The sequence below is a fragment of the Herpailurus yagouaroundi genome, unplaced genomic scaffold (assembly GCF_014898765.1).
Source record: "Herpailurus yagouaroundi ecotype Mexico unplaced genomic scaffold, PumYag 28, whole genome shotgun sequence".
In the NCBI taxonomy this organism is placed as follows: domain Eukaryota; kingdom Metazoa; phylum Chordata; class Mammalia; order Carnivora; family Felidae; genus Herpailurus; species Herpailurus yagouaroundi.
Genome location: NW_024412376.1, coordinates 53437436 through 53452038, shown reverse-complemented (window position 1 = coordinate 53452038; position 14603 = coordinate 53437436). Strand labels below are relative to the sequence as shown.

Genomic DNA, 14603 nt, shown 5'->3' with positions numbered 1-14603 from the left:
GTATTAGGGGCACTCAGGGGATTTGGGAAACAGGCTATTGACCAACCGGAGTAGGAGAATTTTAATAGTATAATAAACGATGTGTCTATTCAAAAAGCATGCTGAATCTTTACCAGCCTGGTTTTAGGTGTACTGAGATGCTGATTGTCTCAGTATCTGACGGCGGTCCAATAAGGCCTGGGTAGTCAGTTGCCTCATCTGCCTGGAACCCCTGTTGTAGTCTCCTCTAGGCACAAGTAGCCTAGGTCAGAAACCTCACTGAGCCATACTAATATTATTTTTCTGTGTCTATCTTAATGGCATAATCTGTGAAGAACTTTTCTAAGTCAAAATAGAAATGTGTCACCCACTACTTTATGCAATCATTACTTTTTAGTTAGTTTAAGTAACGTGCTTTATTATATTTATCTGTATTTATAGTATCTTTGCCGCTGTTCTTTATTAACTAGAATATAGTCAGGTGAGGCAAGAAGCTTAGGTTATAAATTTAGCTTCTGTAAAGTACTTTGTGAATATAGAATATAATATTAATTTCTTTAAAGTTATATATTGCCTCATCAGTAAAAGAATGAGATTGTAAGAGATTTATTCATCCAATTAACAATGATGTGTTGAGTTTTTGCTAACCTTTAAAATATCCTGTTTCTGTGGCATCAGAAACTTAGATGTTTGGAAAAGAGGAATTGTAAAAGAAAAATTTGAAAAAAAAATTCAGAATCATACGTTAACAAATTTCTTTAGGTGAGGTGGATTGTTATTGGAGAAACAAACCAATAAAGGAACCCAAGTGCTGAAGTCAAGCATAACTCAGGTTTCAACTTAAGTTTTCACACGCAGTCACCAAAACAAGTCATTTCATCTATCTAATCTTCAAATTCTTTAGAAGATATTTGCGAATGACATATCAGATAAAAGGTGAGTATCCAAAACCTATAAAGAACTTATAAAACTCAACACCCAAAAAACAAATAATCCAGCAAAGAAATGGGCAAAAGACATGATTAGACACTTTTCCAAAGACAATATGGCTAACAGACACATGAAAAAATGCTCAACATCACTCATCATCAGGGAAATACAAATCAAAACCACAGTAAGATACCACCTAACACCAATCAAAATGTCTAAAATTAACAACTCAGGCAACAACAGTTGTTGGTGAGGATGCAGAGAAAGAGAAACTCTTTTGCACTGCTGGTGGGAATGCAAAGTGGTGCAGCCACTCTGGAAAAGAGTATGGAGGTTTCTCAAAAAGTTAAAAATAGAACTACGCTTTGACCTAACAATTTCACTACTAGGTATTTATCCAAGGGGTACAGGTGTGCTGTTTCAAAGGGGCCCAGGCACCCCAATGTTTATAGCAGCACTATTGACAATAGCCAAAGTATGGAAAGGGCCCAAATGTCCATTGGCCAATGAGTGGATAAAGAAGATGTGGTATACACACACACACACACACACACACACACACACACACACACACACAAAGGAGTATTACTCAACAATCAAAAAGAAATGAAATCCTGCCATTTGCAACTATGTGGATGGAACTAGAGGGTATCATGCTAAGTGAAATTAGAGAAAGAACTATCATATGACTTCACTCATATGTGGAATTTAAGATACAAAACAGGTGAACATAAAGGAATGGAAGCAAAAATAATATAAAAACAGGGAGGGGGACAAAACATAAGAGACTCTTAAATATAAAAAACAAACTGAGGGTTGCTGGAGGGGTTTTGGGTGGTGCAATGGGCTAAATGGGTAAGGGGCATTAAGGAAGGCATTTGTTGGGATGAGCACTGGGTGTTATACATAAGGGATGAATCACTGGGATCTACTCCTGAAATCATTATTGCAATATATACTAACTTGGATGTAAATTTAAAAATTAAAAAAAAAAAAAAGAAAAAGAAAAAAGAAAGAAATTGGATTAGAACAGTACACACTGGCCATTGTCTGCGCCAACCACCCTGGCTGGCCACACCTGGTGCTGCACTGCCAGACACCTAGGCTCTCGCCACCCACCAAGACAGTCTGTTTATGCCGACCGTCTCTGCCCCACAGAACCCGGAGCTCAGGCCGGCCAACATGGCTGTGCAGATGGCACTTATGGCAGCGGGGACAACCTCTGCCAGTGCGAGAGATTTAGTCTGTGTGTGACGGGCTGGCCCTGGCACCTGCTCCCATAATGCGGTGCATGGTGCATCATTAATGACAGACCATCATGGCTCCAGCAAAGCTGTGAAACTCACGAGTTCAGCTCAAGAACCTGGCCAGAGTGCTGATATCACCACCTTCTGCTATCACCACCTTCCCAGGTCAGTAACGAGCAATGTTAGCATACATAGCACATTTCTGTCGCTTAGGAAATCAGTGTCACAATTTACAGTTTGTAAGCATATTTTCATACTTCATTCATTGGAACTAACAGCTGAAGAGAGGAGAGGAAAGTTTGTGAAGATTGTAATAGGTGATGAGCTGCCACCTGCCCAAGGTATCTTCTGAGAGACACTAAACTCTTTGTGGTACTAGAGCAAGGTCACTGGATTAAAAAACAAAAACAATGGTGCCTGGGTTGCTCAGTGGGTTAGGCGTCTGAGTCTTGATTTCTGTTCAGGTCATGATCTCAGGGTCCTGAGATCCAGCCCCACGTAGGCGTCCATGATGAGTAGAGATTCTCTCTCCCCCCTCCAAATAAACACATAAAAGGCATAAAGCAAAATGGACTATGTCCTCCTTCAAGCTGCCACAGCCATACTGGAAGCAATTGTCTGAAAGTGGATTCTTTTGGAAAAAGCTAGCATCCAGTCACTATGAACATTTCTCTTAACCTAGGCCTAACCTCCAAAAGTATGATCAAGAACAGATTCTATTTGCAGTGACATTAATTGTAAAAGGAGGATTGTTAGATAAATCTGTTAACTACAGAAGCATTTTTCATGAAGTCAGCTAGCTGATAAGTGGCAATCCCACTGTGCAAACTACGGCCCTGTTTTATTCTAATTGCACTATTGAGTGAAAACTCAAGTTCAAGTAACATGGGCAACATTGAACTGAATATGGGATTACAGAAGAGTTTTTCAGGAAGAAGACGTCACATCTTCATGGTAACTGTTGACATTCTACAGGAGTTCATCAGGTGGGGCAAACTCAGTATTCAGATGTCTTAAGTATTTCAGCAGCAGTTACCTTGTACTCACCAACCAGGCCTTTAGCTGGAACTTTCTTCCTCCAAATTTGGGTATACACTATTAGCTATGTTTGAATCTTCACAAAATGTGTTCTTAAAGCCAGTAGAGCCCAGGCAGGAGACTCTTTTGGACAATAGGGTTATGAATCTTTTCCTCACAGTATGTGGAAAAATCAAAGATTCAGATATGGCACAAGGTTCTCTGCAGTGCCTTGAACAGTTAACATCTCTTCATGGACCCATGTTCAACCATAAAAATCCCTAGATGATTGTGGAAGGATTACTGAATGCTATCAATGAAATTGAAATGAAAGATCTGCAAGTTGTGGGATTCTCCAGCATTAATCAGCAATGTTATAACTCCAAATGTCTTAAAGCCATTCCAAATGAACTTTTCTCCTTTGTTAACTGCCTCAGATACCTCACTTATTCTTTGGATGAAATGCTGCATTAGAAGAAGTTTTGATAAGGATGACATGGTATATATGGAAATTTGTGACAAATTGCTGGAAGGAATACTAGCTAACTTGAATCCAAGATGACAAACATTGCCATAAAGGCTTTTTAAATTCAATATGCAGTTCAAGTTTTAATTCCTGTATTTGGTGCTACCTAAGAAATTTGACTGCCAGTGGTGTGGAGGAAGAAGAAATAAGTAAATATATCAAAAGAATGATCAAGACCAGCTTTCAGATCAGCTGCTAATCAGGCTCTATGCTGACAGCTCAGAGCCTGGAGTCTGCTTCAGATTCTGTGTCCCCTCTCCCTCTGTCCCTACCCCATTCATACTCTCTTTTTCTCTCTCTCAAAAATAAAGAAATAATAATTTAAATAAAAACTCTTGAGTCTGCAAGTGGAGGCTGATTAGCCTTCAAATATGAATAGTTACATAAAAAATTGAACTAGCTAAACCAGACCATATAAACTTTTAAAAGAAGATGTAATAGCTTAGAGTTATCACTTGATGTATTTTATTACTTCTTTCCTTCCCAATAGGTAGTTACTCCATTGTAATGTTAAAATTCAGGCTTATAAATGTTGTTTATGAGACTATAAAGAGGTTTTTTTTTTTCTTCCTTTCGCTAATCTCTCTTTGTCTTGGCAGTCAGCTCAGTCTCTCACCATGAGAAAGAGACAGACGTCAGCAATATGTGGTGAAACAAGATTTAAAAAATAGAATACTCTCTAAAATAAGATAGTTTTAATGCTAATTACTCATAATTACTCAAACTTTTCACTGAAATCCATCCAATGAATTAAAGAATAGTTGGCTTGAAATTAGTGTTTGAAAGTATTCTACCTTGAAAAATATATGGTCATGTATATGTATATTTTTGTCGATTAGATAGGCTATGCCTAAATTTTACCAATACAATTTAACAAAAAAAGTACTAAACTTATTTTCTCATCATAAATTTATACCTAGTTTCTCAGAAGATTCTGTCATGCCACTCTGCTGCCCTTCCCTGCTGGTTACACGAAATTAACAAAATTGATTTGCTGAGATATTTTTCAGATATTCTTCAAAGTCTTCAAGTTGGAGGGGGGTGGTCAATGAGATATGAACACAATTATCATGTGGATTTTAAGCTCCAACACTTACTAGGTATGTGAATTAGATAAGATAAACCCTCTGAACCTCAATTTCTACATTTTAAAAATAGAGAATAAATTTACTGCATAAAGATGTTATGTAGATTACATTAGATGATGTCAGTCCCTCTTACACAGAACCTGGTAGCAAGGACACACTGGAGGTGTTCTTCTCCTGCTCTGTTGTTGAGGATACTAGTGAGTACATCTGTGTCTAAGAGGGAAGAAATGCAGGGGCTTTTATGTGTGGATATTATTACTGCTAGTAATAATAATAATTAGTATTGATTGTATTCTGGATGGCAATTGAAGATACTAATGACAGGTATCAGCCACTTCTCATATATAACATGAATGGGATGCTTACATTCCCGTTTAATATTATATACAGAATTAAATTCTTGTGCCCATTTGCACTACCCAAATAAATAAGGAATTGTTAAAAGTGGAATGCTAATTAATCCTTGAGTTGAGAAATATCCTTAGCTTAGATTTATTTAGCTTTCCAAATTAATATAAATTTCCTGGTTGCGTTATCGCCCTTTAAGTACCTGTAGTCCATATTATAAGGAAACAGCATTCCCTGTTCTGGATAATTCTAAAAATGTCAATATCTATTTCTATTCTTTTTAAATCAGGGATTTAAAAAATTACTACCTCATCAAAGATTTATACAGAGTCCAGTGTATCATGGCCTTTTATATTCATTGAAGTTACAAAATTCCCTTTACAAATCAGTATTTTAGAAGATATCCTTGACCCCATGATGAGATTTGAAAGTCACTTTTATGTTTTCTGAAAAACACCAGCAATCTGACTATGGATAATTTATTTTGTGTATCAATAGCTCATTCCTTCCTATTGCTGAGTGGCATTTCATTATGGATATGCCCCTGTTTGTTTATCCATTTCCCAGGTGGGGGGGCATTTGAGTTGTTTCCAGCTGTTAGTGATTTGAATAAAACTGTTAATCATACAAGTATCTGTGTGAACACAGATTTTTTTTTTTCCCTTGGATAAATATCCAGAAGTGAAATGTCTGGAATGCATACATAATTATATGCTTAGCTTTATAAAAAACTACCACATTATTTTTCCTAATGGTTGTATCATTTTGTATATTGACCAGTTATATGAGATTTCAAGTCTGAATTATTCCGCCTATGTCCTTAACCCAAACTCCATCCCATTATACCCTTGAAACGTCCTTCCTATTACAAATAATATAATAAAGCTTGTAGAATAAAAAGATCTTATTTTTTTTTTCCTAATTGAACCTAAAAATTTGCTAAAGATGTTCCTCATATTAAAGGCCTTCTTTATTACAGGGCCACACACCATCATTTACCTACACCATCAGAATAAATGAGTCAGGCAAGTGTGGAGGTGAGGGAGTCAGCATTACTTTGTTAGTGCCAGTTCTGAACCTTTACTTCTCTACTCTTATGTAAAAAAATAAAATAAATAATAATAATAATAATAATAGGAGGAGCCAAGATGGCGGAACAGCATGGAAGTTTTTTGTGTGTCTCATGTCCATGAAATACAGCCAGACCAACAATAAACCATCCTACACACCTAGAAAACTTATGAAAGGCTTAACACAACAATCTGCACAACCTGAACCACAGAAGTCAGCAGGTACGTGGCGCAGAGAGGTGAACTTGGGGAGAGAGAAGCCGGCAGCAGGCAGGGCCTTTGCAGGTGGAGAAAGGACGGAGACTGGGGCGGGGGAGAATACGGGAAAAGCACCCCTCCCCAAAAGCAGCTGGAGAGAAAGTGGAAAATTGGAAATAGACTCAGGGACTAAACTAAAAAGGGAGAAAAGAGAAAGGAGAGGGTTTAAATTCCATTAAGACTAAACAAGGGGAGCACAAAGGCTGCAACTCCGCAGCTCAATACCTGGCGGTGCTCTGGTGGGAAAAGTGAATCCCCAGGAACAGAGTGGGGTCCTGGAGGTTCTCAGGCCACACGGAGAAAAGCAGTTCCACTGCTGGAAGGACATTTGGTAGAGATTGTTGAAGGCGCCTGGTCACAGCAGAACCCAGAGAACAGCCACATTCGTTGGTGCTGGAACAAGGTTGTTACGAGTGAAGCCTGGTGCCAGATGTGTGCTGTGATTTTCCATAATCCCTGAAAAACTGCTGCTACACTATCTTGCGAACTTTTTCCGGGGCGGGCTGTCACCTGGCCGCAGTCTCGGGGCACCGGCAGCAGCAGGGTTCAGCAAGGGTTCCTGGGTGCAGTCGACATTCGGCCACTGCTGGGTGAGACCCTCCCGCAGAGGGACATAACAGGTCAAAGCAGCAGTCCTTCAGAAGTAAGGGGACGGGGAAAACAGCCGCATCTGAGACAAAACTCGGGAGAGGTACTACCTGAGTCTTGGTCACAGACAGTGAAAAAGCAGGGAGAGGATAAAAGCTGAAGACAGAGGATGGGTGCGTGATTGCTGATCGCAGAGAACAGAGTTCCCATATGAGAGACAGAGTAACTGAGTGACGCCTTTTTCATTTCTACCGCGCATGCACATACGCACCTACCTGCTCTGCAACAATACACCCCAGTAGCCTAGCAGTGCCATCTAGTGGAAAATGTAGCCGTTACACTGAGCTCCGCCCAACTGGGCCAACCTCTCTCTTCAAGAACACAAGTCTCACCGCCTACTTAGTTTATGGACTATAAAGTCCTACATCGTCTGACTTCTAGGGGAAAATGAAGCAATTTCAGTTCTATTTCAATCTGTTAGCAGGTCCAGCTATTCAATTTTCTTTCTTTGTTTTTTTTTTCTTTTTATCTTTTACACTATTCTTTTTCTTGAATACAGAAAGAGAAAAAAAATTCATTTTTGTTTTCAATTTTTATTAAAAATATTTTTTTTTAGGGGTGCCTGGGTGGCTCAGTCAGTTGGGCGTCCGACTTTGGCTCAGGTCATGATCTCACAGTATGTGCGTTCGAGCCCCGCGTCAGGCTCTGTGCTGACAGCTCAGAGCTTGGAGCCTGCTTCATTCTGTGTCTCCCTCTCTCTCTGCCCCTCCCCCGTTCATGCTCTGTCTCTCTCTGTCTCAAAAATAAAAAATAATAATAATAAAATAAAAATATTTCATTTAATTTTTTACTATATATTTTTTTTACTTTTGTGTAATTTTTTTAAAAATTCTGTCTTACTTCCATCATTCTATTTTAGTCTACTTCAGTGAATTCACCTTTTCAAATTTTCAAACAGTTTCCTTCTTTTCTTTTTTCTTTTTCTTTTTTCTCTTTTTTGTTTCTTTCCTTTTTCTTAAATGCAGAAAGTGAAAAACTTAATTTTTACCTTCAATTTCTATAAAGATATATTTCTTTAATTTTTTTTCACTATATTTTTGGCTTTTACATAATTTTTTTCAATTTCTATTTTACTTCCATCATTTTATTTTAGTCAAATTCAGTGTATTCACTTTTTCAAATTTTCAAATGATTTCCTTTTTTTCTTTTTTTCTCTTTTTTGTTTCTTTTCTTTTTCTTGAATACAGAAAGAGAAAAAATCATTTTTATTTTTAATTTTCATTAAAATATTTTTCTTTAATTTTATTCCAACTATATTGTTTACTTTTGTGTAATTTTTTTCAAATTCTATTTCACTCCCATCATCTCATTTCAGTCTATTTCAATGTATTCATTTTTTCGAATTCTCAAATGATTTCCTCCCCACCCCTTTTTTTTCTCTAATTTGTCAAACCACTTTCAACACCCAGACCAAAACACACTTAGGATTTAGCATCATTTATTAGATTTTGTGTGTGTGTGTTTTTAATTTTTTAATTTTAATATTTTTTTAATTTTTTTAATTTTAAGTTTTCTACCTCACTAATTCCTTTTCTCACTTCAAAATGACAAATGAAGGAATTCACCCCAAAAGAAAGAGCATGAAGAAACAACAGCCAGGTGTTTAACCAACACAGATACAAGCAAGATGTCTGAACCAGAATTTAGAATCATGATAATAAGAATGCTAGCTGGAGTCAAAAACTGATTAGAATCCCTTTCTGCAGAGATAAAAGAAGTAAAAAATAGCCAGAATGAAATGAAAAATGCTATAACTGAGCTGCAATCATGGATGGATGCAGCGGCGGCAAGGATGGATGAGGCAGAACAGAGAATCAGCGACATAGAGGACAGACTTACAGAGAATAACGAAGCAGAAAAAAAGAGGGAGATGAAGGCAAAAGAGCACAATTTAAGAATGAGAGAAATCAGTGACTCATTAAAAAGGAACAATATCAGGATCATAGGGGTGCCAGAAGAGGAAGAGAGAGAAATAGGGGTAGAAGGGTTATGTGAGCAAATCACAGCAGGAAACTTTCCTAACTTGGGGAAAGACACAGACATCAAAATCCAGGAAGCACAGAGGACCCCCATTAGATTCAACAAAAACCGACCATCAACAAGGCATATCATATCCAAATTCACAAAATACTCAGGCCAGAAGAGAATCCTGAAAGCAGCAAAAGAAAAAAAAAAAGTCCTTAACCTACAAGGAAAGACAGATCAGGTTTGCAGCAGACCTAGCCACAGAAACTTGGCAGGCAAGAAAGGAGTGGCACGATATATTCAGTGTGATGAATCAGAAAAATATGCAGCCAAGAATTCTTTATCCAGCAAGGCTGTCATTCAAAATAGGAGAGACAAAAAGTTTCCCAGACAAACAAAAATTAAAGGAGTTTGTGACTACTAAACCAGCCCTGCAACAAATTTTAAGGGGGACCCTCTGAGGGGAGAAAAGATGAAAAAAAAAAAAAAATATATATATATATATATATACACACATATCAAAAGCAACAAAGGTTCGAAAGGACCAGAGAAAACCACCAGAAACTCCAACTCTACAAGCATCATAATGGAAATAAATTCCTATTTTGCAGTACTCATTTTAAATGTCAATGGACTCAATGCTCCAATCAAAAGACATAGAGTAACAGAATGGATAAGAAAACAAGATCCATCTATATACTGTTTACAAGAGACCCACTATAGAGCTAAAGACACCTTCAGATTGAAAGTAAGGGGATGGATAGCCATCTATCATGCTAATGGTCAACAAAAGAAAGCTGGAGTAGCCATACTTATATCAGACAATCTAGACTTTAAAATAAAGACTGTATCAGGAGATGCAGAAGGGTATTATGTCATAATCAAGGGGTCTATCCACCAAGAAGACCTAACGATTGTAAACATTTACAATGTGGGAGCACCCAATTATATAAATCAATGAATCACAAACATAAAGAAACTCATCGATAGTAATACCATAATAATAGGAGACTTCAACACCCCAGTCACAAGAATGGACAGATCATCTAATCAAAAAATCAACAAAGAAACAATGGCTTTGAATGACACACTGGACCATATGGACTTAACAGATATATTCAGAACATTTCATCCTAAAGCAGCAGAATATACATTCTTCTCCAGTGCACATGGAACGTTCTCCAGAATAGATCATATACTGGGACAAAAATCAGCCCTAAGTAAGTACAAAAAGATCAAGATTATACTATGCATATTTTCAGACCACAACTCTATGAAACTCAAAATCAACCACAAGAAAAAATTTGGACAGGTAACAAATACTCGGAGAATGAAGAACATCCCACTAAAGAATGAATGGCTAACCAAGAAGTTAAAGAGGAAATTAAAAAGTATATGGAAGTCAATGAACATGATAACACCACCACCCAAAACGTCTGGCACGCAGCAAAGACGGTCATAAGAGGAAAGTATATAGCAATCCAGGCCTTCCTAAAGAAGGAAGAAAGATCTCAGATACACAACCTAACCTTACACCTTAAGGAGCTGGAAAAAGAACAGCAAATAAAACCCCAAACCAGCAGAAGACAGGAAATAATAAAGATTAGAGCAGAAATTAATGCTATTGAAACCAAAACCAAAACCAAACAAACAAAAAAAGAAAATAAAACAAACAAACAAAAAAACCCAGTAGAACAGATCAATGAAACCAGAATCATGTTCTTTGAAAGAATTCACAAAGTTGATAAACCACTAGCCCGTTTGATCAAGAAGAAAGAGGAAAGGACCCAAATAAATAAAATCAAGAATGAAAGAGGAGAGATCATAACCAACACAGCAGAAATACAAACAATAATAAGAGAATATTATGAGCAATTATATACCAATAAAATGGGCAATCTGGAAAAATGGACAAATTCCTAGCAACATATACACTACCAAAACTGAAACAGGAACAAATAGAAAATTTGAACAGACCCACAACCAGTAAAGAAATCAAATTAGTAATCAAAAATTTCCCAAAAAACAAGAGTCCAGGGCCAGATGATTTTCCAGGAGAATTGTACCAAACATTTAAGGAAGAGTTAACACCTATTCTCTTGAAGGTGTTTCAAAAAATAGAAATGGAAGGAAAACTTCCAAACTCTTTCTATGAAGCCAGCATTATCTTGATTCCAAAACCAGACAGAGACACCACTAAAAAGGAGAACTACACACCAATTTCCCTGATGAACATGGATGCAAAAATACTCAACAAGATATTAGGCAGCCGGCTCCAACAATACATTAAAAAAATTATTCACCAAGACCAAGTGGGATTTATACCTGGGATGCAGGGCTGGTTCAATATCCGCAAAACAATTAACGTGATTCATCACATCAAGAAAAGAAAGGACAAGAAGCATATGGTCCTCTCAATAGATGCAGAGAAAGCATTTGACAAAATACAGTATCCTTTCTTGATAAAAACCCTCAAGAAGGTAGGGATAGAAGAAAAATTCCTCGAGATCATTGAATGATGCAATGCTAATATCCTCCTTAATGGGGAAAAAAAAATGACAGCTTTCCCCCTAAGGTCAGGAACAAGACAGGGATGTCCACTCTCACCACTGTTATTCAACATAGTTTTGGAAGTCTTAGCCTCTGCCATAAGACAACACAAAGAAATAAAAGGCATCCAAATCGGCCAGGAGGAGGTCAAACTTTCACTCTTCTCAGATGACATCATACTCTCTATGGAAAACCCAAAAGATTCCACAAAAAAAATTGCTAGAATTCATTCATGAATTTAGCAAAGTTGCAGGATACAAAATCAATGAACAGAAATCGGTTGCATTCCAATACACCAACAATTAAGTGACAGAAAGAAAAATCAAGGAATCGATCCCATTAACGATTGCACCAAAAACGATAAAATACCTAGGAATAAATCTAACCAAAGAGGTGAAAAATCTATACACTGAAAACTATAGAAAGCTTATGAAAGAAATTGAAGAAGACACAAAAAAATGGAAAATATTTAATGCTCCTGGATAGGAAGAAGAAATATTGTTAAAATGTCGACACTACCCAAAGCAATGTACATATTCGATGCAATCCCTATCAAAATAACACCAGAATTCTTCACAGAGCTAGAACAAATAATCCTAAAATTGGTATGGAACCAGAAAAGACCTGGAATAGCCAAAGCAATCTTGAAAAAGAAAACCAAAGCAGGAGGCATCACAATCCCAGATTTCAAGCTGTACTACAAAGCTCTAATCGTCAAGACAGTATGGTATTAGCACAAGAACAGACACTCAGATCAGTGGAACAGAATAGAGAACCCAGAAATGAACCCACAAACGTATGGCCAACTAATCTTTGACAAAACAGGAAAGAATATCCGAAGGAATAAAGACAGTCTCTTCAGCAAGTGGTGCTGGGAAAACTGGACAGCGACATGCAGAAGAATGAACCTGGACCACATTCTTACACCATACACAAAAATAAACTCAAAATGGATGAAAGACCTCAATGTAAGAAAGGAAGCCATCAAAATCCTTGAGGAGAAAGCAGGCAAAAACCTCTTTGATCTTGCCCACAGCAACTTCTTACTCAACATGTCTCTGGAGGCAAGGGAAACAAAAGCAAAAATGAACTACTAGGACCTCATCAAAATAAAAAGCTTTTGTGCAGGAAGGAAACAATCAGCAAAACTAAAAGGCAACCGACAGAATGGGAGAAGATGTTTGCAAATGACATATCAGATAAAGGGTTAGTATCCAAAATCTACAAAGAACTTATCAAACTCAACACCCAAAAAACAAATAATCCAGTGAAGAAATGGGCAAAAACATGAATAGACACTTCTCCAAAGAAGACATCCAGATGGCCAACTGACACATGAAAAAATGTTCAACATCACTCATCATCAGGGAAATCAAAACCACAATGAGATACTACCTTACACCGGTCAGAATGGCTAACATTAACAACTCAGGCAACAACAGGTGTTGGCAAGGATGCGGAGAAAGAGGATCTCTTTTGCATTGTTGGTGGGAATGCAAGCTGGTCAGCCACTCTGGAAAACAGTATGGAGGTTTCTCAAAAAACTAAAAATAGAACTATCCTACCACCCAGCAATTGCATTGCTAGGCATTTACTTGTGGGATAAATGAAAGAAATTTATTTTTGAAAGGACACATGCACCCCCATGTTTACAGCAGCACTATCAACAATAGCCAAAGTATGGAAAGAGCCCAAATGTCCATCGATGGATGAATGGATAAAGATGTGGTATATCTATACAATGGAGTATTACTTGGAAATCAAAAAGAATGAAATCTTGCCATTTGCAGCTATGTGGATGGAACTGGAGGGTATTATGCTAAGTGAAATTAGTCAGAGAAAGACAAAAATCATATGACTTCACTCATATGAGGACTTTAAGAGACAAAACAGATTAACATAAGGGAAGGGAAACAAAAATAATATAAAAACATGGAGGGGGACAAAAGAGAAGAGACTCATAAATATGGAGAACAAACTGAGTGTTACTTGAGGGATTGTGGGAGGAGGGATGGGCTAAATGGGTAAGAGGTACTAAGGAATCTACTCCTGAAATCATTGTTGCACTATATGCTAACTAATTTGGATGTAAATTTTTAAAAAATAAAAAATAAAACAAGTTAAAAAAAATAATGTTTTTGAAGGTCATCTCGGTTAGTCTATTCCAGTAATGTCTTGCCTCCTAATCATTTTTCCACAATAATCAGAGTCCTCGACATTTATCTTCTCCTTTCCTTTTTTTTCCTGAGTTCTAACACCATAATTTCAATGATGGTCATTAATGTTCGTCACCAAGTATTTTGTTCTCTCTTCCTTCTGCGCACATGTTAGGATAATATGCAAGTTTCCCTGTCCTAGCAGAAGAGTTGTGAGCAGAAGTGATCTGTCATTTCCTAGTCAGATAATTTAATTACCAATTTGTCATACTCTAGCATATTCTTTCCTACTAGTATGTCAACAAGCAATAATTGAATTTATGGTTAAAAAAATTAAAATGATGGTTACTGCTTCAGATAGATTCCTAAATGGTTATGAAAAATTGATCACATAAGCAGACTTGTCAAGGACTAGTAGTATGAGTGAAATGTAAACCTTTGTTGTTTTAAGCCACTGAATTATATGTATTGATAACTCAGCATAAGTTGTCCTATCCAGCCACTGAGTAATGTAGATATTGTTATGTAATGTATAAAAGAAGAATTAACATATGTAGTATTGGTTTATAAATTGGCTGCAGGTGGTGAGCAACTCTTAGGCTAAGCTAGAAGGATGGCAATACCTATTATACAGTGGCAAAACAGTGAAATTCTTACCTAGGATGATAGGAAATGTATTTTATGAACTCATAAATCTAGAAAAGAGGTTGGTAAACAAATGCTAGTATGTGTTGGCTATAGCTGTTAAATTACTACAAGAAAGAGATGATCTTAGAAAATCTTTCTATGGTAGCAAACAGAACTTCTACTAACCCATAAGA

At 37.1% G+C, this 14603-nt stretch overlaps 1 pseudogene; it reads left to right on the top strand.

The window, feature by feature from the left end:
* The first annotated feature begins 2043 nt into the window (after positions 1 to 2043).
* Positions 2044 to 14603, top strand: part of LOC121037027 (exportin-4-like) — a 31978-nt pseudogene continuing 19418 nt past the window's right edge.